The sequence below is a fragment of the Lethenteron reissneri genome, chromosome 64 (genome assembly GCF_015708825.2).
Source record: "Lethenteron reissneri isolate LAM-NWPU_2019-01 chromosome 64, ASM1570882v1, whole genome shotgun sequence".
Taxonomy (NCBI): domain Eukaryota; kingdom Metazoa; phylum Chordata; class Hyperoartia; order Petromyzontiformes; family Petromyzontidae; genus Lethenteron; species Lethenteron reissneri.
In genome coordinates, this window is record NC_083842.1 from 9,732,751 (window position 1) to 9,756,134 (window position 23,384).

Consider the following 23,384-nt stretch of genomic DNA (forward strand, 5'->3'; position numbering starts at 1 on the left):
ATCAAAACCTATGAATAAATACAGATCACAAACAATAGGGTAAGAGAGTGCTTCTGAGAAAAACTGAACTTTCAAACAGCAGAGGAAGCTCTCACTATTCGATGGAAAACTCGAGCCTTGTGACAACATCATCGTACAGTATATAACCTTACTGTTTCCCGCTCTGGAGGATTGCCCTCGGTGGGTCGAGGCGTTAATTTGACGACCTGCGAAAAGCACGTGCAGGAAATAATCATTCGTGTCGATGTTTTTGAGAGAATGGTGACTGAACAAATAAGCGGACAACAGTCGATGCGTGGTATCTCCTTCACGTAGCTCTGTCCCTCGACATAAATTGTTTTGCATTTCCTGCTGCTTTATTTAATGTACATATATACAGCACTGTATGTTTGTGAGGCAGGGTGGTGCAGTGGCCCTCACAGCAAGAAGGGCCTGAATTTTCATCCCGGAATCGCGTGCCTTTATGCGCGAATTCTCCCGTTTCCTGCCATAGGCAAAAAAAAAAGAAACGCACAATATAACTTCCACGAGCCAAACATCGAAAATCACCTGCAAATTACTCAATTGGGATTTTATACATGTCAAAATCACCGCCACCCCCCACACACACACACCACCTCTACGACAAAAACTTGGCAGGGACCTTCTGAAAGAGGCTCGTGAGACTGAAGCCGTCTTGGCTAAACAATCGGAATAACAATACAGTAATTACACTCACACAGAGCACTCACTTTCACCATTTCGGGGTTCCCACGAAGGTTCTTGGGCCGGCAACTGCTGATGCAGAACGCTCATGCAACCCTCATCCCGTGAGCACATTAGCACCCCTGCGATAACAGCTCTGCATTGGCTTCCAATTAAATTTGGGGTACAATTTCAAGTTCAAGTTCATTTATTAGGTATAGCCCTCGGCTCTTGAATCGGGTGCAACCGCAACAAACAAAAAACAAAAACATGAACAAGAAAACATCCTAAAGTGACTACGTGACTAAGTGCGAACAGAAAATCCAAGAAAAGACAGCAAAATATTGCAGAAAAACACCGTACACCAACGCTGTGTGCAAAAATCCCAGTGGGATGCAAGTCAAACAACAACAACAACCACAAGACAACTTAGATTAAAGCCATCAGTCTTACTCCGTACTACAACAAACAAACATGGCCAAACCAGTAAACTTTTCAAAATCACCAAAATAAAGCCTTAAAAGCAATGAAACAGTGATCATAGGAACTGTGACGGAATTTTCACAATAAACGACAAACAACATGCACTACCAAAACCCTGCAGCCATAGCTGGCTGCATGAGTCACTCCACAACAGCAGGAGCATCAATCGGAGTATTATAATTTTTCAATGCACCTTTAAGATCAGCACACTAAATCAAAACACAGGTCATACTTTGCAGCGATCATCCGGAGCGAAACATTTTATTTTAGGCCACTGAATAGCACTGGCAGCTAGGGGTGTACAACTCCTCTAGAGCAGTTTTGAGTGAAGATCTCATAGGTAGTGACTCAAGTTGCAATTTATTTGCAATAGCATTCCAGAGCCTGGGGGCATCAATAGCAAAGGCCCTTCCTCCAGTATATGTACGGCAATAGGGAGTATGAAGCTGGTAAATGAGTGTAGACCTTAGGTCAAATTTGTTCTTTGAAGTAATGCTGCTTCCATACAAGGGCCTTCAACGGCCTTGCACCATTTTACATCCGACAACTCATAGACCTGCCGCACACACCGTCACGAACTCTCCAATCCACTTGATTTACATCTGCTCCATACAACGGTGGCACAGTCGGGTTTTTTACAATCGGGTTTAATTGTCTTTTGATATTAAACCCGATCATCTGAGATTGGGAGAAATCCGGTTTAATTGGTTCTAATTGCGGCATCCGAGCGGAACTTCTCAACGATGAGCTTCATCCATTCCAAGCTAAGGAACTCACTGGCGCCCACGATTGTGGAGGAGAAACTCGTGTTCATCAAGACCAACCTGCCCGCCGCATTCTACGACTACCCCGTGCCCGACGGCCCCCCGAGTACGAGAATAGCAGCACCGACGAGGAAGCAGCCTAAGCCTATCAGAGTTTCATATTCATTAAACCAGGTTATAATTCCCCAAAATCGGGTTTAATTGCATTAAAGAAAAAACCCGATGCCTGCCGCTGGAACAATCGGGCTTTTTCCACCCATGGCTCCATGTGCCGAGAATGAGACTCTGCACCTAAAGTGACCGATCTTTTGCATGTGCTGCGACCAAGGCTCCAGAAGTGTTTGCCACTCGTGATTAGACAGGCGAGGTCACTCGCCCTGTTTAGGTTTTCTCTAAAGACTCACCTGTTTTCTCCTGGGGGCCTGTCCATGAATGACGCCACGCACCTAGGGGGGGGGGGGGGGATGGGGGTCAGACATTTGTGACGATGTGTGACGAAGGGGGGGGGGGGGTTGAGAAATGTGACGTCACATCAAAATGCGCAACTTTAAGTGAATCTAGACAACACGTTCTACTTAATTAAATAGACGTTTAATAAATGTTTTCTCCTACAACATCAGAGTGCAGCGCCACATTAAATACGCACTACAATGACAATAGTTTAAAGCGATTTGAAGCATGTTTATTTTTATGGGGGGGGGGGCAGAGTTTTGTGACGTCATATTTGAGGGGGGGTCTGACTTTTTGTGACGCCGTGTGACGAGGGGGGGGGGGGTCAAAAATCGTCCAAAATCGCGTGACGTCATTTATGGACGGCCCCCTGGCCGACACTTCCCGTGTACAAGCAGTGGAACGTTGGGTTGCTCGGTCAATGGCCAGGGTCAACGGCGGCGTGGTGTATTCCGCAAATATGCCCGACTGTGAGGGCGGGCATAAGCCGGCGTGAGTAGGTTAAACGTTGAGTTTGATAAGGACACCACGGGGTGACCAGCCCCTCCCCACCCAGCCCCACCCCTCCTACCCCCCACCCAGCCCCACTCTCCCCACCCAGCCCTTCCCTCCCCACCCAGCCCCTCCCTGCACGACGGACTCAATAATCCCCTGTGGGCTGGTGTAACCAAGAGGCTCCTACCAGTAATATTTCCACTCACTATCATCTTTGTTCCCAAGCTCGCATAACCTTGCTGAAGTCAAGCCACGTGTCACACACACTCGTATCTATTGCAACTTTGACAACGGTGCTGTTCGTTGCTGGCCACTTGACGCGTTTCGTTCCGTTGGGGTTCTGTGCCCGGCAAATGTAAACAACAACAAAATCGCACACACGCAAAAAATAACTCGAAAGTGAGAGCGATTTCCTGCTCACGCAAGCAGCTCGCGTGGCCAAACTCCGTCCTTTATTTGTTTCGCCAATTCCCAGGACTCGTACTCAAGAGGGCCGTGCGTTGGGCCGCGTGGCCCAATTCCCCGGCGAGTGTTTGTGATGTGTGCAGCTGTCACGTTTGCTGTGTGGGGTTGTCACGCTGCGTGGGCTTCACACGCTTCCCTCCCCGTGATGAATTTCCTTTCTTCGCCGCATAATTGGCCCGGTGGCATTTAGAATAATGTTGTCCCACGGAACTGAGAGACGGGTGATAGGTTTTTATTAAGCATGCGGCAAATACTGCCGCTGCTGTAATGTATGCGTGTGTGTTTGTGCGTGTGTGTGCGTGGAGTTGTTTGGGGGAGCGGTGGTGTAGTGGTTAGCGCGCTGCGCTATGAGCGCGGCTACCCGGGTTCGATTCCCGCTCACAGCCGACACCGGTGACGATTATCTGACCCGGTACTGGGCTTCCCCTAGGTCGACTCAGCCTAAAAATGAGTACCTGGTGCGGTATGTAAACATCGCCACTGGGGAGACAAAGGCGGTTGGGCGTATTGCTGGCCACCCACCCACTCGTGTACCGTTCCGGCCTTCAACGGTGCGCGCTAACAGCACTTGCCCCTACAGTATGTGAAGGCTGTACGGGGGATCTTTGCCTTCGTGGAGTTGTTTGGGGGAGCGGTGGCACGGTGGTTAGCGCGCTGCGCAACGAACCCGGCGACCCGATCTCAATTTCCGCTCACGACCAAGAACGGCGGCGAATATTTGAAGAAGCGATCCGGGGTCTCCCCGAGGTCAATTCAACCTTAAATGTGTACTTGGTGCGGTGGGTAAACATCAGCATTGCGGAGGCAAAGGTGGCCGGGCGTGGTACTGGCCATCCACCCCCTCGTGTGCCGTACCGGCCTTATTAGGTGCTCGCTAATAGCACTTGCCCCAACGGTGAAGAAGGCTAATCAGCAGAGAAGTTTTTGGCTTCACGTATATATATTTTATAGTGTTCATTTTCAACAAAGCTTAACTCGAAAATGAGTACCTCTTTTAACTGCCTCAAGGCAGGTCGTGATGGGCTGAGTCAAATCCGAGCCAGGATTATTTCGTTGGTTTGAATTTAAATTTGTGGGGTTTTTTCCCCCACTAATTTCATCCTTCCTTACTCTTTGATTTTTTTCGGTAAAGTCACGTAGGTAAAAAATAAAATAAAAATTAATTACTGTATCAAGTGTTTGCTGTGACGGTGCCACATGAAGACGGAAGCTTGTGTTGCCTCCGAAACGTCGTGATTTAATTTATTTTTACCTACGTGACTTTACCGAAAAAACCAAAGAGTATGGACCCTTGCAGTCACGAAAACTTCAAATCTAGAATCAATTTCATCCTGATTGATTTATCAGCATCACGACACGAGACGAAAGAGTCATTCGCATCTCTCACAGACCAGCGCGCAACACTCCGTGCTTAGATAACGCCCCACGGAAGTGGATATCGCAGAGCTTTCTCTGAGACCCCTTCAAGTGACCTCTGTGCCACTTTCCCACCCGCTCTGCCACTGAGAGTAGTATTCATCGCATGACATTCAAACCCAAAATATTTTTTTTGTTTTCATTCGCAGAGCTGCAATTTAGCCAAAGCGAATGCATAACCAAATTTAATGGTGAGATTTTTATGCAGCCATTGATTGGTGACCGGGTGGAGACCTTTTTTCGATTTAAAGCTTTCGTGACTGCAGGGATTCATCTTCTTGGTTCTTTTGGTAAAGTCACGTAGAAGGGAAATAATAAAATAAAATAAATACATTTTTATTATGTTTTATTTTTATTATTTTACTATTTACCTTCTACGTGACTTTACCGAAAGAACCAAGAAGACGGGTGTAGACCATCAACTGGCTACACTTAATACAACCGCATCGGCTTTTGTCGCTGTTCTACTTATCATTCGCCACGTTGCCCGACGTTTCACTTCTCACGCTGAGACCTTTTCTAGATTTTTTTTAACGAAGAGACAATTTGGTTCCCGAAAGAAGCTCCTGAAGAAGCTGCCCACCATGTGAAGCGAAACGTCGGGGACATCGCACTCGATGCCAACGTTCGAGAGCCGACTTGATTTAATGAGGAGCGCCTCGAACCTGGATTCACACCCAGGACCTTCATCGTTACCGGCTCAGTGCCTCCGACGCTTTAAGTCAAGATTCAGTATCGCATTATTATAATTTGTATCTCCCCGCGGCACCGGGTCACCTACGCTATTAAATCATGATTCCTATCTTGCTTAAGCAACGCTTCTGCATTTATAAACATTTTGTTTTCATTACATTCGGACCGCTGTGTGTATCCCCATGGGGACATCTGCTGGAGAATCCTTAATGATAACAAATGAACGAATTTACAAAGCAGAGAAAAAAAACCACCCCATTGGCGCCGCAGCATTAGCGCGGCGATAATAAGAAACGGACATTTGTCACATGACACTAAATTAGTTCTCTAATCGCCGAGGCTCGTGTATCTTGTCCAAATCTGTTAATTCACAATGGCGAGGAGGCTGCGGCAGGAGCGGTGGCGCAGTGCTTGGCGCACTGCGCCACCGCTAACCGCCGTCCGGTTCAACGTTGAACGTTCGATCAGCGGTGGGCCAACGCTTCCAACCAGTTCCGACTCTCGGTTCGCTGGGGACATGCCCAATGAACGTGCCAACGTTCGGCAGGTTTATTTGGTGTGCCAACATTGATTCCCTGCCACGGCTAAGATGCGACCGTTAACAGCAAGAGAACATTGCATATGAGCCGGGGGTTGTTAGAAATTGCGGGGGTTTTTTTGTTGTTGCAATTTTGATAACCGCATACAAAACCGAAAGAACGTCTAACGGTTTACCCGTACGCACAGAAATGTCGAGAGCCATAACCATGACATATTTTTATTTTTGTAAGCCAACCATTACACAGTGGTGTTACACAGTGGTGTAATGGTTGGCTTACAAATGTAGATGTCACTGGTTCAATTCCATCTAACGCGATCATCCGAAACGCTCTTCCTTCCCATATTTGAAAGCCGCTGGAGCTATGAACTTACTTCTTTTTAAAACAAAATTGAAAACTCATTTCTTTACCACTACTTTTTGTGTTTAGTTTTTATTTAGCCCTTCCCCGCACCTCCGATTAACACGGTTGGCTAAGTGCGGCGCAAAAGAAGTTCAACATAATACACACATCTTCCAGCGTGTCAGTTGAAACAACGGCACCATTTTCATTCTCTTGGTTCTTTCGGTAAAGTCACGTAGGTAAAGAAAATAATAAATAAAAATAAAAGATAGAAATAAATTAAATTAAATCACGACGTTTCGATTGCAACACAAGCAATCATCATCAGGTGTGAACACCACAGCAAGAACATTTATTCTTTTTCTTCTTGGTTCCTTCGGTAAAGTCACGTAGAAGGGAAAAAAACAATAAAAATAAATAATAATAAAATACAATTCTCACTACGTTTCGGCCACAACGCAAGCAGCCATCCTCAGGTGAAGAACAGGTCTGTCGGAAAGACAGCCATTCAGACGCTGTCTTTCCTGTTCTTCACCTGAGGACGGATCTTTGCTTTGTGGCCGAAACGTCGTGAGAATTTTATTATGTTTTATTATTATTTTATTATTTCCCTTCTACGTGACTTTACCGAAAGAACCAAGAAGATGAATCCCTGCAGTCACGAAAGCTTTAAATCGAAATTAATTATTTTCTTTACCTACGTGACTTTACCGAAATAACCAAGAGTATGGATCCTTGCAGTCACGAAAACTTCAAATCTAGAAGGCACAATTTTCTTGAACCCTCCGCCTCTAACCTCCAACCCAGTAGTATGAATGGGTACACCATAATCGATTGGCAGGTTACTTGTGGTGAGGGTAAGGTGCGGGTAACGCCCACCCCCCCCCCCTTCAAGACCCCCTGGCCAGCGTGCAAGAGCAAGATCATATTCCATCGGGAGCTTCCTTTTGTCGGGTGACTCCTCTGCCAGCAGTTGGCGTGAGCGACCCGTTGAAGGGCCCTGCCTTTATCTCTTAACTGAGAAACGAGGGCAAACATGTCACGTGGTGACTTTGCCGTACCGTTTGTACATCCGTGCGTGCCGATGGGTGCATTAATTTATATTTTTTAAAAATTCCACCGTTTAATAGTCACTCTTTAGTGGTTATCGCACTGCAATTCGAACCCGGCAACACGAGTTCGATTCCCGCTCATGACCAATATCAGCGGTGAATATTTGAACTGGCTTTGGGCCTCTCCGAGGTCGGCTCAGCCCAAAATGAGTATCTGGTGCGGTGTGTAAATAGCAGCACCGGGGAGACAAAGGCGGACGCACATAGTGTTGGCCACCACCAGGTCCACCGTGCCGGCCTTCATAGGTGCTCGCGAACAGCAATTGCCTCAACAGTCTGTTAAAGTCTTCTTGGTTCTTTCGGTAAAGTCACGTAGAAGGGAAATAATAAAATAACAAAAATAAAACATAATAAAATAATTCTCACGACGTTTCGGCCACAACGCAAGCAGCCGTCCTCAGGTGAAGAACAGGTCTGTCGGAAAGACAGCGTCTGAATGAAAACAACTTTTTTCGAAACGTCGTGAGAATTATTTTATTATGTTTTATTTTTATTCTTTTATTATTTCCCTTCTACGTGACTTTACCGAAAGAACCAAGAAGATGAATCCCTGCAGTCACGAAAGCTTTAAATCGAAAGTCTGTTAAAGGCTACACGGGGAATATTTGTATTTGTATAAACACGTGGTGATGAGCAGTGGTTCAGTGGTTAGCGCACTTCGCGACGAACCCAGCGACCCAGGTTCGAATCCCCCTCAAGGCCATCATCGGTGACAAATATCTGAACCGTTCCTGGATCCTCCCTAGATCAAATTGGCTTTTTTCTTTAAATGACTACCTGGTGCGGTGTGTAAACGTTATCATTGGGGAGACAAAGGTGGTCGGGTGTGGTGCCATGTTGGTCTTTAAAAAGGTGCTCGCTTAACAGCACTTGCCCTAACGGTCTGTTTAAAATATCCGTACGGGGGATCTTTGTCTTTGTTTGAATGTACAAGTGAATGCGCGCGTGTGTCTATGCGTGTGTGTACACGCATGCATGTGTGTGTGTATATATAGCTGCAGTGGCGTCATTTTGCGGTGATTTATAATTGATGCGCTCCTTAATGGAAGGAAAAATGGGGTCTGTGTCAGGCCCCACTGAGGGTTGTCCTCGCCTGACTCGAACCCAGCGCACACACAGACACGGGGCCTCTCCACAAGCGTATCATCATCATCAGCACCATCAGCAGCAGCACCATCAGCAGCACCATCATCAGCAGCAGCACCATCATCAGCAGCAGCACCATCATCAGCAGCAGCACCATCAGCAGCACAGGAGTAGTGGCGCCATCAGCAGTCGCGGTAGCAGCAGTGCCAGCAACATGCGGTGCCAATGTCAGAATCATCATCAGCATCAAAGTCATCATCATCAGCATCAAAGTCAGCATCATCGTCATCAGCGTAAGCATCGGCAGCACCATCATTTATGCCAACGTAAGAATCAGCAGCGGTATCAGCAGCATCATCATGAATTTTAATGTAAGAATCAAATGATGGGCTTTGTAAGAACTTTTGTTACGTCTAGAGAATGATGTGTGAAGGAGACATTGCTTATCTATTTTGGCATATACTGTGACGTCCCTTCTAGTTTTCAGATCACTCTCAAACGAAACAAAAAAATATTTGGATCATCTTAAATTTCGTAACAAGATAAGCGGACGATACGTCTCCTTCACATATCCATCTCTCCACGTAATTTCTTTAAAAACAGTATCCCTTACACAGCCCATTTGCCCCACGGCCTGCCGATAGACGCATCATTTCATCAGCAATGATTGGGTACCGGTAAAACTCCGCACCGGTTTTGACATACAGTGTCTCACCAGCAGAGCCAGGTGTTTGTCAGTCTTCCATTTCGTATGCAGGTCTGCGTCATGGAATTCTCTTGATTACCATGAAAAAAAAATCTCGAAAATATCTCTAATGCAAATCGACAGAGAGCACTGGGGGAGACATTGGGGGACGGGTGTGACACTGGCCACTCCACCACGCCGCGTGGGCCCCGTTATCTGCCCAGCTGAATAGGCGCTCGCTAACAGCCACAACACTTTAACAATCCCTCTGGCTATTATGCAGCAGGCCTTTGTGAGTCTATGCATACTCGCACGTGCATGCGTAATTGGACGGGGAAGGCAAGCAATTGTTTTGACCATTAGGTGATTTAATTGGCTTGCAGTTGGTGGAGACATACATTTTAATTAAGGTCTTGGAAAGAAGAAGAAGATAAAATCTTAATAAGATTCGGGATGTATCAGTCAAGGTGAGGGCGGCGATGAGTGTGGGTACGAATATTAAGCCACTGATTGTACAAAGGCACCCGCTTCCTCCCCACTGTTGATAACCCACAAAGTGGTACCTGCTTTATCCACCCCTGAGGGTCATTCATCATCAAAAAAACATCCTCATTCGTCGACTGATGATGCTATGGACCTCACAACGTATGTTTGACTTCCAATGGCCGAACGAATGCATCTTGAGGTCGCACTCAGTATACACAAAGCGCTCGCCGCAAACGGACCACACCAGTGCCTTGTTGATCTCGTCAAAGAGCACGAATCATCATCACGCGAACTAGGATCATCCTCGCATCGGCTTTTGCCTGCTGCCGTCGAACAAAGGACGGTCACCTGAATCGCGCGGCGCTTTCAGATGTGCTTCCGCGGCCGTCTGGAACGCTCCTGCCTTCCGATATTAGGAAGCCACCCGGAGCTGTGCGCTTTGAAATCGTCTCGATTGAAAACTCATTTCTTTACAGCTGCTTTTTTCTGTTTAGTGTATCGTCCTTACGACGCACCTCCGGTTAGCACGGTTGTTTACGTACGGCGCAAAAGAAGTTCAACATACGCACAAGTACATCCAAGTTTCATTTATTAGGTATAGCCCTGTGAGCCATTCGGCTCTTGAATCGGGTGCAACCGCAACAAACAAAAAAACAAACAAAAGAACAAGAATACATCTTAAAGTAACTACGTGCAAACAGAAAATCCAAGAAAAGACAGCAAAATATTGCAGAAAAAGCACCGTACACCAACGCTGTGTGCAAAAATCCCAGTGGAATGCAATTCAAACAACAACAACAACAACCACAAGATAACTTAGATTAAGGCCATCAGTCTAACTCTGTACTACAACAAACATACATGGCCAAACCGAAAAACTTTTCAAAAATCACCATAATAAACTCATAAAAGCAATGAAACAGTGATCATAGGAACTGTACATACAATTGGGCCTCCCAGACAGTGGATACAGACAAAATGTCATCATCGTCGTGTTGAGATGTTGTCTGTGTTCGCAGCTGCTGAGCACGGGGACGTGAGGCCCTAATCGCCGAGCGGCCAGCAACAATCAGCACTATCAGAGCGGCGTTATACGAGTCGACACGCTGCCTCGCGTTGAGCAACGATATCGATGAGAGCTTTGTAACAAGTATAACCCGTAAAAACAAAGTTTTTCAATATAAATCCTTTATATGCGTGGCATCGGTTTTATTTTATCATTCATTTCTGTTTTTCTTGAGTAAGAGTTTCATTTTTATCACATTGGTATTTTAAATTAAATATAAGGAAAGTCGTATATAAGGATTATAAGGTTTTCAGTTTTTGTATGATTGTTTATATTATACATTTTTTTTGTTTTCTTGAAAAGTTTTCTGTGTTTAGGAAAAAAATATGATTGTGTTAGTGAAATTATTTTTTCCTAAAAAGTGGAACATTTTGGATTTTTTTTTCACGACAATAAATTGTCACGCACAACGAGTCTGTGTGCAAAATGTCGGCTCGATTGGATCACGGGAAGTGGGTTAAAAAACGACCGAAAGATTTGCACGGTCGTAAGCGCGCAAGCAAGCAAGCAAGTGAACTTAATATAAAGGATTTAAAAAGGGGACGGCCTTCATAGGTGCTGCTCGCCAACAGCACTTGCCCCAACAGTCTGGTTCAGGCTTTACGGGGGATTTTTGTCCGAGTGGGTAATTGAGTGGGTGAGTGTGTGTGATAGTTGATTGCTAGAGTGCTTTCTGACCACAGTGAATTGTATATAATTTACCACCACCATCATCATCATCGTCGTCATCCTGCTGTAGGATATAACCTATGTGTACATGCACACCACTTTTGTCTGCTGGATGAAGGCTTCCCCATGCCGTGTGGCTCGTGGGGGGGGGGGCGGGTTATTTGATCATACTTCACCACGCCCGTCGTCAGTGCAGATTGGTGAAGGCGGGGAATGGTGGAAGTCGCCCCTGTGAACGGACACCACCTGTCCGTGCATGGTGGTCGCTCCCGATCCGAGTGCAGCACAGCAAAACCCTTGACCATCGCGGGTCTGGTTACGTCCATGCAAGTAACCGCAAACGGCAAAAATCCGCAATCCGCAAACTCACAGGCAAATAGGGAAAACTAGGAGTGGGGGGGGGGGGGGTTTGGTTCGCGGTTCGTAACACGACACCCACCCCCCCCGTCTTTTTGATTTATGTTACCCTGCATCAAACCAGCGGTTAAACAGGAAGTATTTTTTACATGGGACCTTTCTTGGCAGTATCAAAGTATAAGAATAGGTTTGAGCCTTTCTGGCAAATAAAACAGGAGGTATTAAGATCTTCAAACACCAAATAGGAACCTTTCGCAAGCAATCATGTGCTTGCATTAGCCACAGCACGATACTAGTCGGGGACATGCAAATAAACATGCTCTGACAATACTGGTAGGAGCCTCCTGGTTACACCAGCCCACAGGGGATTATTGTGTCCGTCCGTCGTGCAGGGAGGGGCTGGGTGGGGATGGAGGGGCTGGGTGGGGAGGGTGGGTGGGGAGGGTGGGGCTGGGTGGGGGGGGCTGGGTGGGGAGGGGCTGGTCACCCCGTGGTGCCCTTATAAACTCAACGTTTAACATACTCACGCCGGCTTGTGCCCGCCCTCACAGTCGGGCATATTTGCGGAATACACCACGCCGCCATTGACCCTGGCCATTGACCGAGCAACCCAACGTTCCTACCAGCTCCCTCCGCAGGAATGTGTTATAGGAATTGTCTCTAAAGATGATTGGTCCACATCAGAGACAGCCTTCTTTAGGGCCGAGTCTCAATCAGTGTTAGACCAGAGAACGCCAAAAGGCAAACAGCTCTCATAGGAAGTGTTTTGAATGCAATATACGATTAATATTTATTGTGTTAAATGTAACTTGCGCCGTAAATATATAGACTGAAATAAATAAATAGAGTGTACAATAGTGTACAGGTATACATGTGACGACATTATAAGTTACGACTTTAATTAATTTATTTTTTATGTACGGACAATCTTGTTGAGCCAGTTACCCAACTAGTTTGCAAGGGAGACTGGGGCTGAACGATTTGGGGAAAATATCTAATTGAGATTTTTCTGACAGATGTTGCGATTGCGATTTGATTTGTGGTAAAAAAAAATAAAGTCAAGCTTCAGTTCAATATTCACGATGTAATAGATTAGAAACATGTGATGGAGCATTACCACATGATACCATCAAAATATGAACTGCTCTATATATATTCTAATGCAAGGATGAGACCTTAAAAGATATTAATTGCTTCCAACATGTATTTATAAAAAAAATGTTAATTGAAATAGAACAATAAAACATAGAACAATTGTTAAGCAAAATAAATAAAGTCATAATAATAAATAATAAAACAATTCCAATAAGAAACTAATAGGACTTTTCAAATCGCCAAAAATCGCAGCCTTTGCGATTTGCTAATCGCATTGTTTCAAGTTGCGATTAATCGATTTGAAATCGATTTTAAATCGATTAATCGTTCAGCCCTAAGGGATACCCGTGCTGCATCAGCACAGAAGGAGAACACCATACTCTTTGGTTATTTTGGTAAAGTCACGTAGGTATCAAATAAAATTATTTTATTTTACGTGACTTTCCTGCATTCACGAAAGCTTCAAATCAAGGAGAACACCGTCAAGAATGATCCGCACGGAGGAACGGGCAAACATGGGAGCAGAACCAGTCAGAGGTGCGCGCAAAAGATATGAAGCGTGAAGAACAAACGTTAACCACGCTGACAACATAAACGAGAGGGATATTGCGGGCCTAAAATACGGACAATTGTATTTAATGGTTGTAGAGGAGATGAACGCGGACACTAATGGAGGGAACGAGGATGGAGGCGGAGCGATTAAAATCCATCCGTGTGCAGGTGCCGGATGGAATGTTGATGATGGCAACGGGTTGGGGAGAGGGGGGGGGCCTTGATCCAGCAGTGGATTGGTCATGCCTGGCAGAGATGATGACCGTGACGATGAGCATACTACGCTTCATGCGCGTAGTCAGCTTAAGAAATTAATCGATTAATCAACTCTTTTCTTTTGTTTTTAAGTGGGAAGGCAGTTGGGGGTTCGGTAAAACTCCAAAGCATCATTTGGATCTTGTGTTTGAATTTTTTTTTTAAACCCTACCAGGGTATGTTTTAGCCGACAGGAAACGAACAAGAGGGAGGGTGACGCAGGCCAGAAAGGAATGTGATTTTTTTTCATCCGCTTAATGAACATTTGTGGGGCAAAAAAAATTTTGATGTAAAGATTTTTTTCCCTTTGCCTCGATGTTCAGGAGCAACCTGGAGGTCAAAAATGAGAACACGTGAACACGTCCACCGAATTCTCTCCAGATTATGAGACTCTCCCATAAAAATAAGGGCGCCACGGTGGCGAAATGTTAACTACCTCGCCTGGTATACAGGAGGCCGTGGGTTCGATCCCAACCCTGACGCCTGCTGTCTATTTGGAGTCTGCGTGTCTCTCTCTCATCATCATCATCACGGTGGTGAGATGTTAACTACCTCGCCTGGTATACAGGAGGCCGTGGGGTCGGTGCCGGCCCTGATGATGCTTGCTGTATATTTGGAGTTTGCATGTCTCTCTCCCCGTGGTTGCATGGACTTTTCTTCGGGTCCTTTGTCTCTTCTCCCCCTCCACATTTAGAATCAACATCATGAGTTTTTGGCTGCTATACATTTCCACATTACAAGCCACATCGTTGAGCTATCATTTGTGGCCAGGATTGCTTTTTTAAACGAGCCTTGCTTGGTAAAATACAACATTGTTTAGTTTTAGTAAGGGGCCGTCCATAAATGACGTCACGCGATTTTGGACGATTTTTGATCCCCCCAAAAAAAGAAGTCAGACCCCCCCCCTCAAATATGACGTCACAAAGTTCTGCCCCCCCCCCCCCAAAATAAAACATGCTTCAAATCGCTTTAAACTATTGTCATTGTAGTGTGTATTTAATGTGGCGCTGCACTCTGATGTTGTAGGAGAAGACATTGATTAAGAAGTCTATTTAATTAAGTAGAACGTGTTGTCTATATTTATTTAAAGTTGTGCATTTTGATGACGTCACATTTATCAAACCCCCCCTCGTCACACATCGTCACAGATGTCTGACCCCCCCCCCCCTAGGTGCGTGACGTCATTTATGGACGGCCCCTAAGCCACAAGTATCAATAAAGTTCACACAAATCTCAACAACGTAAACAGCCGCCATTTTACCATTAGCTGGTGGTGACATCACCAAGGGCTTTTGGCCGTGCGAGGTGCACTTTGAGGCCATGTGGAGTGTTGAAGGCTGGCAGCTGGCAGGAGGTCACGGGACGGACCCTAGTGCCGCGGGTTCAGTAACCCACTGACTGAGATGACTGGCAGATGTACCATCTGTGCCCCCGAATGTGTCAACTTTATCCCACGCGCTCGCACGCAGCTACCGGATTATAATACGAATATCCCAAGCTTCATTAAAAAAAAATTACGTACAAGGAAATGAGTGTGCGCCTTATAATCACTCATAATCGTTTTTTTATTGTTTTTGTTCGTGTAGCTTGCTGATCTGCCCATAACATTTGAAAAAGGATATTCGTAGCTAATCGGATTCCTCGAGTCTAAAACACATTCCTGCGGAGGGAGCTGGTAGGAACGTTGGGTTGCTCGGTCAATGGCCAGGGTCAACGGCGGCGTGGTGTATTCCGCAAATATGCCCGACTGTGAGGGTGGGCACAAGCCGGCGTGAGTAGGTTAAACGTTGAGTTTTATAAGGGCACCACGGGGTGGCCAGCCCCTCCCCACCCAGCCCCACCCCTCCCACCCCCCACCCAGCCCCACCCTCCCCACCCAGCCCCTCCCCACCCTCCCCACCCAGCCCCTCCCCACTCTCCCCACCCAGTCCCTCCCCACCCAGCCCCTCCCTGCACGACGGACGGACACAATAATCCCCTGTGGGCTGGTGTAACCAGGAGGTTCCTACCAGTATGAATATTCCGATTCTGATCCGAAGAATCCGGGAGTGCTCCTATGCAGTCGCAAGCGAGCGAGTGACTGAGCGACTGACGTCACATCCCAATGATGTTTGAGGAGGGCTCGAGAGACGAAGTCTCTGTTATCGTCGTCGTCATCAATATTGTCACGTGCATTTCTAATGCCATCATCATTGCCAAGCATCGTTATCGTCATCAACGCCAACGTCAGTGTCGTATGCATTATCGTCAATGTCGTATGCATTATCGTCAATGACAAATGCATTTCCATCAATGTCACACGCGTTATCATCAATGTCACACGCGTTTCACCAATGTCATATGCATTTTCATCAATGTCATATGCGTTATCATCAACATCATATACATTATTGTCAATGTCATATGCATTATCATCACTATGACAGGCATTATAGTTATAATCAATGCCATATGCATTATCTTAAACGTCATCAGTGTCACATACATTGCTATTTCACAATTTATATATTTTAAAAAATCACTAATCATCCATCTACATGAACAATCGTACATCCTGTTGTTCTAACCCATCTGCTAATAGTTTCAATTTTTTTTTTCCCCCCACAGTCAAACACTGCCAGTCTGTCTATCTTTGTCTCTGTGTTTGTTTGCTGTGAGGGGCGATCGTGTAGCGGTCAGCGCGCTGCGCTACGAACCTGTCGACCAGTTTTTGATTCCCACTCACGGCCAACACCAGTGACGATTATCTGAACCGGTCCTGGGCCTCCCCTATATCGACTTGGCCTCAAATTAGTACCTGGTGTGCTATCTAAACATCGCCACTGGGGAGACAAATGCAGCCGGGCATGGTACTGGCCACCCACCCCCTCGTGTACCACGAGTGCCGGCCTTCGTGGTCCTGTTAAAGTCTGTTGAAGTCTGTGCGGGGGGGGGGGGGGGAATCTCTGCCCGTGTGTGTGTGTGGCCAATTCCGTGAAACATTTCTTTAATTTCATCTCACGACACGCAGCGTGGCAGCTCCGCGAAATACCTTGACACCGGTCAAATTTTTTCAGCCGCTCGGCACACATCTGCCAAACAAACTTGGCCGAAAAGTAGTAGTTGGCCGAAATGTGCCTTTGCTTGGCCGTGCGAGTGCTCAGGAATGCGGCGGCCCCGTGTCTCGGCAGAGTAATTCTCCGAGGGGCTCTCACGTTCTCGCTTCGAGCAGCCCGCGGCACGATAGGCATCTCTGGCTAAGTGTGTTTGTTGGGGAATCGAACCCGAGCTGTCTGAGCTCTCAAGGGTACTCGTGTGTATTGTTTCCTACCTCCCCCGCTACTCGATCAAATTATGACGAGCACATCCTTGTAAGCGTGCATGCTGTTGTGAAGCCGCTATTGTCCACAGACGGTGTGTCATCTTGCGGAGTGATTGCAAACAAATGTACTTCGTCTTTAATTCTAGATTTGAAGCTTTCGTGACTGCAAGGATTCATATTCTTAGGTTTTTTCGGTAAAGTCACGTAGGTAAAACATCAAAATTAATGAAAAAAAAATCACGACGTTTCGGAGGCAACACAAGTCTCCGTCATCAGGTGGGACCGTCACAGCCGGATTAGCTGCATCAAGTGAGGCAATGATTCAAGATGCTTTTAAGGGATTACATCTTGAATCATTGCCTCACTTGATGCAGCTAATCCGGCTGTGACGGTCCCACCTGATGACGGAGACTTGTGTTGCCTCCGAAACGTCGTGATTTTTATTTTTTTATTTTATTTTATTTTCCTTAATTTTGATGTTTTACCTACGTGACTTTACCGAAAAAACCTAAGAATATGTACTTCGTCTTCTTGGTTCTTTCGGTAAAGTCACGTAGAAGGGAAATAATAAAAAATAAAACATAATATAATATTATTATATTACTATATTACGTTTTATTTTTATTATTTTATTATTTCCCTTCTACGTGACTTTACCGAAAGAACCAAGAAGATGAATCCCTGCAGTCACGAAAGCTTTAAATCAAAAAATATACTTCGATTTGACCAAATGGTAATTTGGCAACAACAAGAACAAAATGGCGTCGTCAAACCTTCCGCCAACACGACGTAGCTCTGGACAAATGGAAGCGTCACGTGTGCAGGCGTTTAACATGGCGATTGTTACACGAGATGGTGGCGGGGACTCTGCACGTGGCGGATCACACACAGATGGGGTGTGACACTCCCTTCCCGTGAGCGTCAAGGAGGTCCCATACCTTGGCTCGCCAGGAGAAGGCGGCACGGCAAGTGGACTGATGACCATCTGTTTATATCTGTACGGGGTTAGAGCATTGCCCCTCTCACGCGAGGCGTGGGTTTTCTCCAGGTGCTCTGGCTCCCTCCCCACTTGTGTAATAAGTTGTCTTGTGGTTGTTGTTGTTGTTTGACTTGCATCCCACTGGGATTTTTTTGCACACAGCGTTGGTGTACGGTGCTTTTTTACTGGAATTTTTGCTGGGTTTTTTTCCCTGGATTTTAAGTTTGCACATAGTCTCATAGTCACTTTAAGATGTTTTCTTGTTCATGTTTTTGTTTTTTGTTTGTTGCGGTTGCACCCGATTCAAGAGCCGAATGGCTCACAGGGCTATACCTAATAAAGGAACTTGAATTTGAACACATCTTAAAATAAAAACAAACAAACGTAAGATCCTCCTGAAAGAGAATTCTACAACTCGGTGTGGCTACCCTGGATAAATAAATACAACTAATAAAATTTGGTTGAATTAATGAATAATTCTAATGTACAAGTCACAATTTGATTTTTTTGGCTGGGTCAGGTTCGCAGAGGTTTCCATGACAGAAATCTGGCCAGATAATTTCGTGGTCCATAACCCAAAAATCAAAGCACAAATCGTTTGAGTTGATTACAAGAACCCACCACGGGTTCAAGTCATTCTTCCACTAGTTTGGCAGGAGGCGCGGTGATTGTTACATGTTTTGCAACTGAGTAATTTGCCGGTAAGTTTGCCAATTTTGGACCGTGACGTCGGCATGCTTGGCCTACTCCTCTGCGAGCAGTGTCACGGGATCTTGATTGTTCACTCCGAGGCGAGCGGCGCGTCTCTGTGGTTGACGTACGCACAGTCCTGAACCAGCCACCGACTTCTGTGTCCAGGAAACGTTCATCTCATCTTGCCATCGATTCGTTCGTCTCATCCGAGGATACGTGTAAAATGTTTTTTACAACGTTAAAAAACCCACGTAAAGGAATCGCTATGGAAATCACCACACAGCTCACCCCGATGTTTACAGATTTTTTTGTAAGTCTTTTTGTTGACAATGAAATCAGCCTCATGCTGCATACAGCATTATGTGTGGGTGTAAGTAAGAGCGTGTGGGGCCGTGTGAAGTGGAGGCTCGCTTAATGGATTGGGTTGTCAGTTTGTACTTTCTCGTCAAGTTGTAGCCAAAATAGTTTATTTTGGCACCTTGGGGTTTCCCTTTCACACCGCATCTGTGATTTCTCAAATTCAGTTTACATTACCCTGCCTCCTCCCCCTCCTTCCTCATCCTCCTCCATTTATGTCTGTCCCTCCTCCTCCTCCCGATCTCTCATTCCTCCTCATCGCCACATCTCCCACCCTCCACTTCCACGGTCTCCATCTGTCCATCCACCCTCCTCCTCCTCCTCAATGCTCTGCCTCCCACGTCTTCCTCCCCGAAACGTCTCCCCTCTCCCATTCGCCGTGACACTTCCTACAATGATCTCATACACCCTGGTGCTGTTTTGGTATGGTCAACAAATATATGTATCATTAATTAATGGTCTGTGTTGCTAGGGAAAAAAATAACCCAGGTGTTAATTGATGCACGTGTGAATTAATTGCAGCTTGCGTACTGTTATTATTGCGGCGTTATTAAATATCCTCTTTCCTCATTTTTCCTAATTTCTCCTCCCCTTCCCCCCACCCTCTCCCTCCTTCTCTGTCCCTGACCCTCTCTCCGTCCCTTCTCCTCCCTTCCCACCTCTTTGTCCCTGTGTCTCTTGTCCTCATCTCTCCCTCCCTGATCCTTCCGCCTTTTTCGACCACCTCCGAGATGTGAACCACCTCGCCTGGTGTACAGGAGGTTGTGGGTTCGATTCCGACCCTGACGCCTTTACATTTGGAGTTTGCATATATCTCTCTCCCCGTGGTCGCGTGGGTTTTTTTGTCCAGGTCCTCCTATTTTTCCCTCCACATTTAGAATCAACACGCGTTTAGAGTGGCTGGCTGCTATGCATGTCCACGTGATAATAAGCTACTTCGCTGAGCGATCATTTGTGGACAGGTCGCTTCTGAAAAAGTAATAAAAAAAAGTTTTAGAAACACGCATTCATGAAATGTACTGTACTCGTAATGGCAGAACTCCACGACTCCAGGAAGTGGCACCGAAGCTTGCCATAACGTAAGGTGCCGTGGTCAAATACAGCCAACGTTAGTTGAGCGTGGACAATTAGACCCAAGCCGAAACATAACATATACAAAATAATGTTTAAAAATATATACTTTTTATTTTTTATGATAGAAAATGGTATTGTCATCAATTAGTATACCAAGTTTGCAGTCGATACCACATTGGGAAGTGGGTTAAAATTGAGTTACAAGATTTGAGGATACGACAACAACAGACAGAGTGAGTTAAATAAAAGCGTGTAAAAAAAATTTGTGTAGCATTTAGTCCGTCACCTCTCTTCCTCCTCGTGTCACCTCCTCGTGTTGCTCCTCCTTCGTGTTTGGGCCCAGGAGCATCATGTCTGTAGCAACAAAAGAAATATCTAAAACAAAAATAAACATCGTCGTCGTCTCGTCAGTTTGGCTTTGGGGTGTGTGAGCAGCATCACCACGACACAATCGTGACACAACCTCACGGAGAGCAATGGCAGACACCAGCCATGACAACGATACTGATAATAATACTTCTGACGGTCTATCAACTGCTGGATGATAGCATCTCTGAGTCGTCGCTATATCTCACGAGCCTGCGACGTCGTAATGTATCCAGTACCCTGCACACACACACACGTGTAGAGCTCATTGCCGTAGCTTAGAGGATGAGACCAAAGAAAGATGTAAACACATTCCTGCGAGGGAGCTGGTAGGAACGTTGGGTTGCTCGGTCAATGGCCAGGGTCAACGGCGGCGTGGTGTATTCCGCAAATATCCCCGACTGTGAGGGCGGGCACAAGCCGGTGTGAGTAGGTTAAACGTTGAGTTTTATAAGGGCACCACGGGGTGACCAGCCCCTCCCCACCCAGCCCCACCCTCCCCACCCAGCCCCTCCCCACCCTTCCCACCCAGCCCCTCCCCACCCTCCCCTTTCCACCCAGCCCCACCCTCCCCACCCAGCCCCTCCCCACCCTTCCCTCCCCACCCACCCAGCCCCTCCCTGCACGACGGACGGACACAATAATCCCCTGTGGGCTGGTGTAACCAGGAGGTTCCTACCAGTATTAAAGGACTCCTCCGAAGGAATTGGTGAAGGGGAGAGTTTATTTATTTATTTAAAGAGCGCAGCTAGGGAGAGAGGGGGGAGAACTAGTGCAGACTTGCCTGGGGAGAGAATTCAAGATGCGGGCGGGCGGGCGGGCAGGCGTGGAGTGAGCTTGTACAAGTGGCTAAGGGGCCGTCCATAAATGACGTCACGCGATTTTGGACGATTTTTGACCCCCCCCCCCTCTTCGTCACACGGCGTCACAAAAAGTCAGACCCCCCCCTCAAATATGACGTCACAAAGCTCTGCCCCCCCCCCCCCACCAAAAATAAAACATGCTTCAAATCGCTTTAAACTATTGTCATTGTAGTGCGTATTTAATGTGGCGCTGCACTCTGATGTAGGAGAAAAATTTATTAAAACGTCTATTTAATGAAGTAGAACGTGTTGTCTATATTTATTTAAGGTTGGGCATTTTGATGTGACGTCACATTTCTCGTCACACATCGTCACAAATGTCTGACCCCCCCCTCCCCCTAGGTGCGTGACGTCATTCATGGACGGCCCCTTAGAGAATGATCACTTAATCCACAGGGACCCATCATAGACTACCGTATAGACCCTTAGGCCTACATAGAGACCCATCGACTCACATAGAGACCCATCGACTGACGTAGATACACATTAATGTTCATAGAGATCCATAGACTCAATTGGAAACCCACATACATAGAGAACCATAGACGAAGGAAAAGACCCACACACTCACATAGACACCCATTAGACTCAAGTTGATACTCATAGGCTAACATAGAGACCCATCATTTAGAAATAATAACGTTACATTTGTAACGCGTACAGATTTCGTTTACTTCCTAGAGATAGAAAATGACTGAGAGGCGTGGAAAACCACAGTGGCCAACTGCAATGGTGAATGAGTGCTAACATACGTGGGGGGAAACCGGAATAAAACCCATGCGTGCTCGAGGAGGGGGGTTGAACACTCAATCCCCGTACCGATGGAATATAGATGGGAATGAATCCCCTCTTTGTCCTGACATAGCCTGGCAAGCCAGGAGGTGGCGACTTCGATGCCCCTGGTGAGGGAGTTTCACGATTCATATTCTTAGGTTTTTTCGGTAAAGTCACGTAGGTAAAACATTAAAATTAATAAAAGTAAAATTAAATAAAAAATAAAAATCACGACGTTTCGGAGGCAACACAAGCTTGCGTCTTCAGGTGGAACCGTCACAGCCCGACAGCTGTATCAATTGCCTCCGAAACATCGTGATTTTTATTTTTTATTTTATTTTACTTTTATTAATTTTAATGTTTTACCTACGTGACTTTACCGGAAAAAACCTAAGAATATGAATCCTTGCAGTCACGAAAGCTTCAAATCTAGAATGAGTTTCACGATTTTGTGTTCAATCCACCAACCTCTCGCTGCTGCCTTCAACACGGCTGGATTAGAGGCCACGTGCGAAGCAAACAGCACCCGGCCACGTCGACCTGAACTATTTCACACTTGTGCCTCACAGCAAAAAGAGTCCTGGGTTCGATTCCTGACTCCGGCACGTCGCTGTGTGAAGTTTGTGTACTCTCCCTGTGTTCTGCAGAGTGTGAGTGAGTGTGAGTGTGTAAAACTTTGTGAGTCTGAGTTTGTGTGTTCTCCCCCTGTTCTGCAGAGTGTGAGAGTGAGTGAGTGTGTCACTGTGTGAGCTTGAGTTTGTTGTAATCTCACCCTGTTCTGCAGAGTGTGAGTGTGACTGTGTGAGTCTGGTTTGTATCTTCTCCCTCTGTTCTGTAGAGAGTGAGAGAGTGTGAGAGTGTGCCACTGTGTGAGTCTGAGTTTGTATGATCTCCCTCTGTTCTGCAGAGTGTGAGCGTGAGTGAGTGTGAGAGTGTGTCACTGTGTGAGTCTAGGTTTGTGTGATCTCCCCCTGTTCTGCAGAGTGTGAGAGTGAGTGAGTGTGAGTGTGTCACTGTGTGAGTCTGAGTTTGTTGTAATCTCCCCCTGTTCTGCAGAGTGTGAGAGTGAGTGAGTGTGAGTGTGTCACTGTGTGAGTCTGAGTGTGTGTGATCTCCCCCTGTTCTGTAGAGAGTGAGAGTGAGTGAGTGTGAGAGTGTGTCACTGTGTGAGTCTGAGTTTGTATCTTCTCCCCCTGTTCTGCAGAGTGTGAGAGTGAGTGAGTGTGAGAGTGTGTCACTGTGTGAGTCTGAGTTTGTGTGATCTCCCTCTGTTCTGCAAAGTG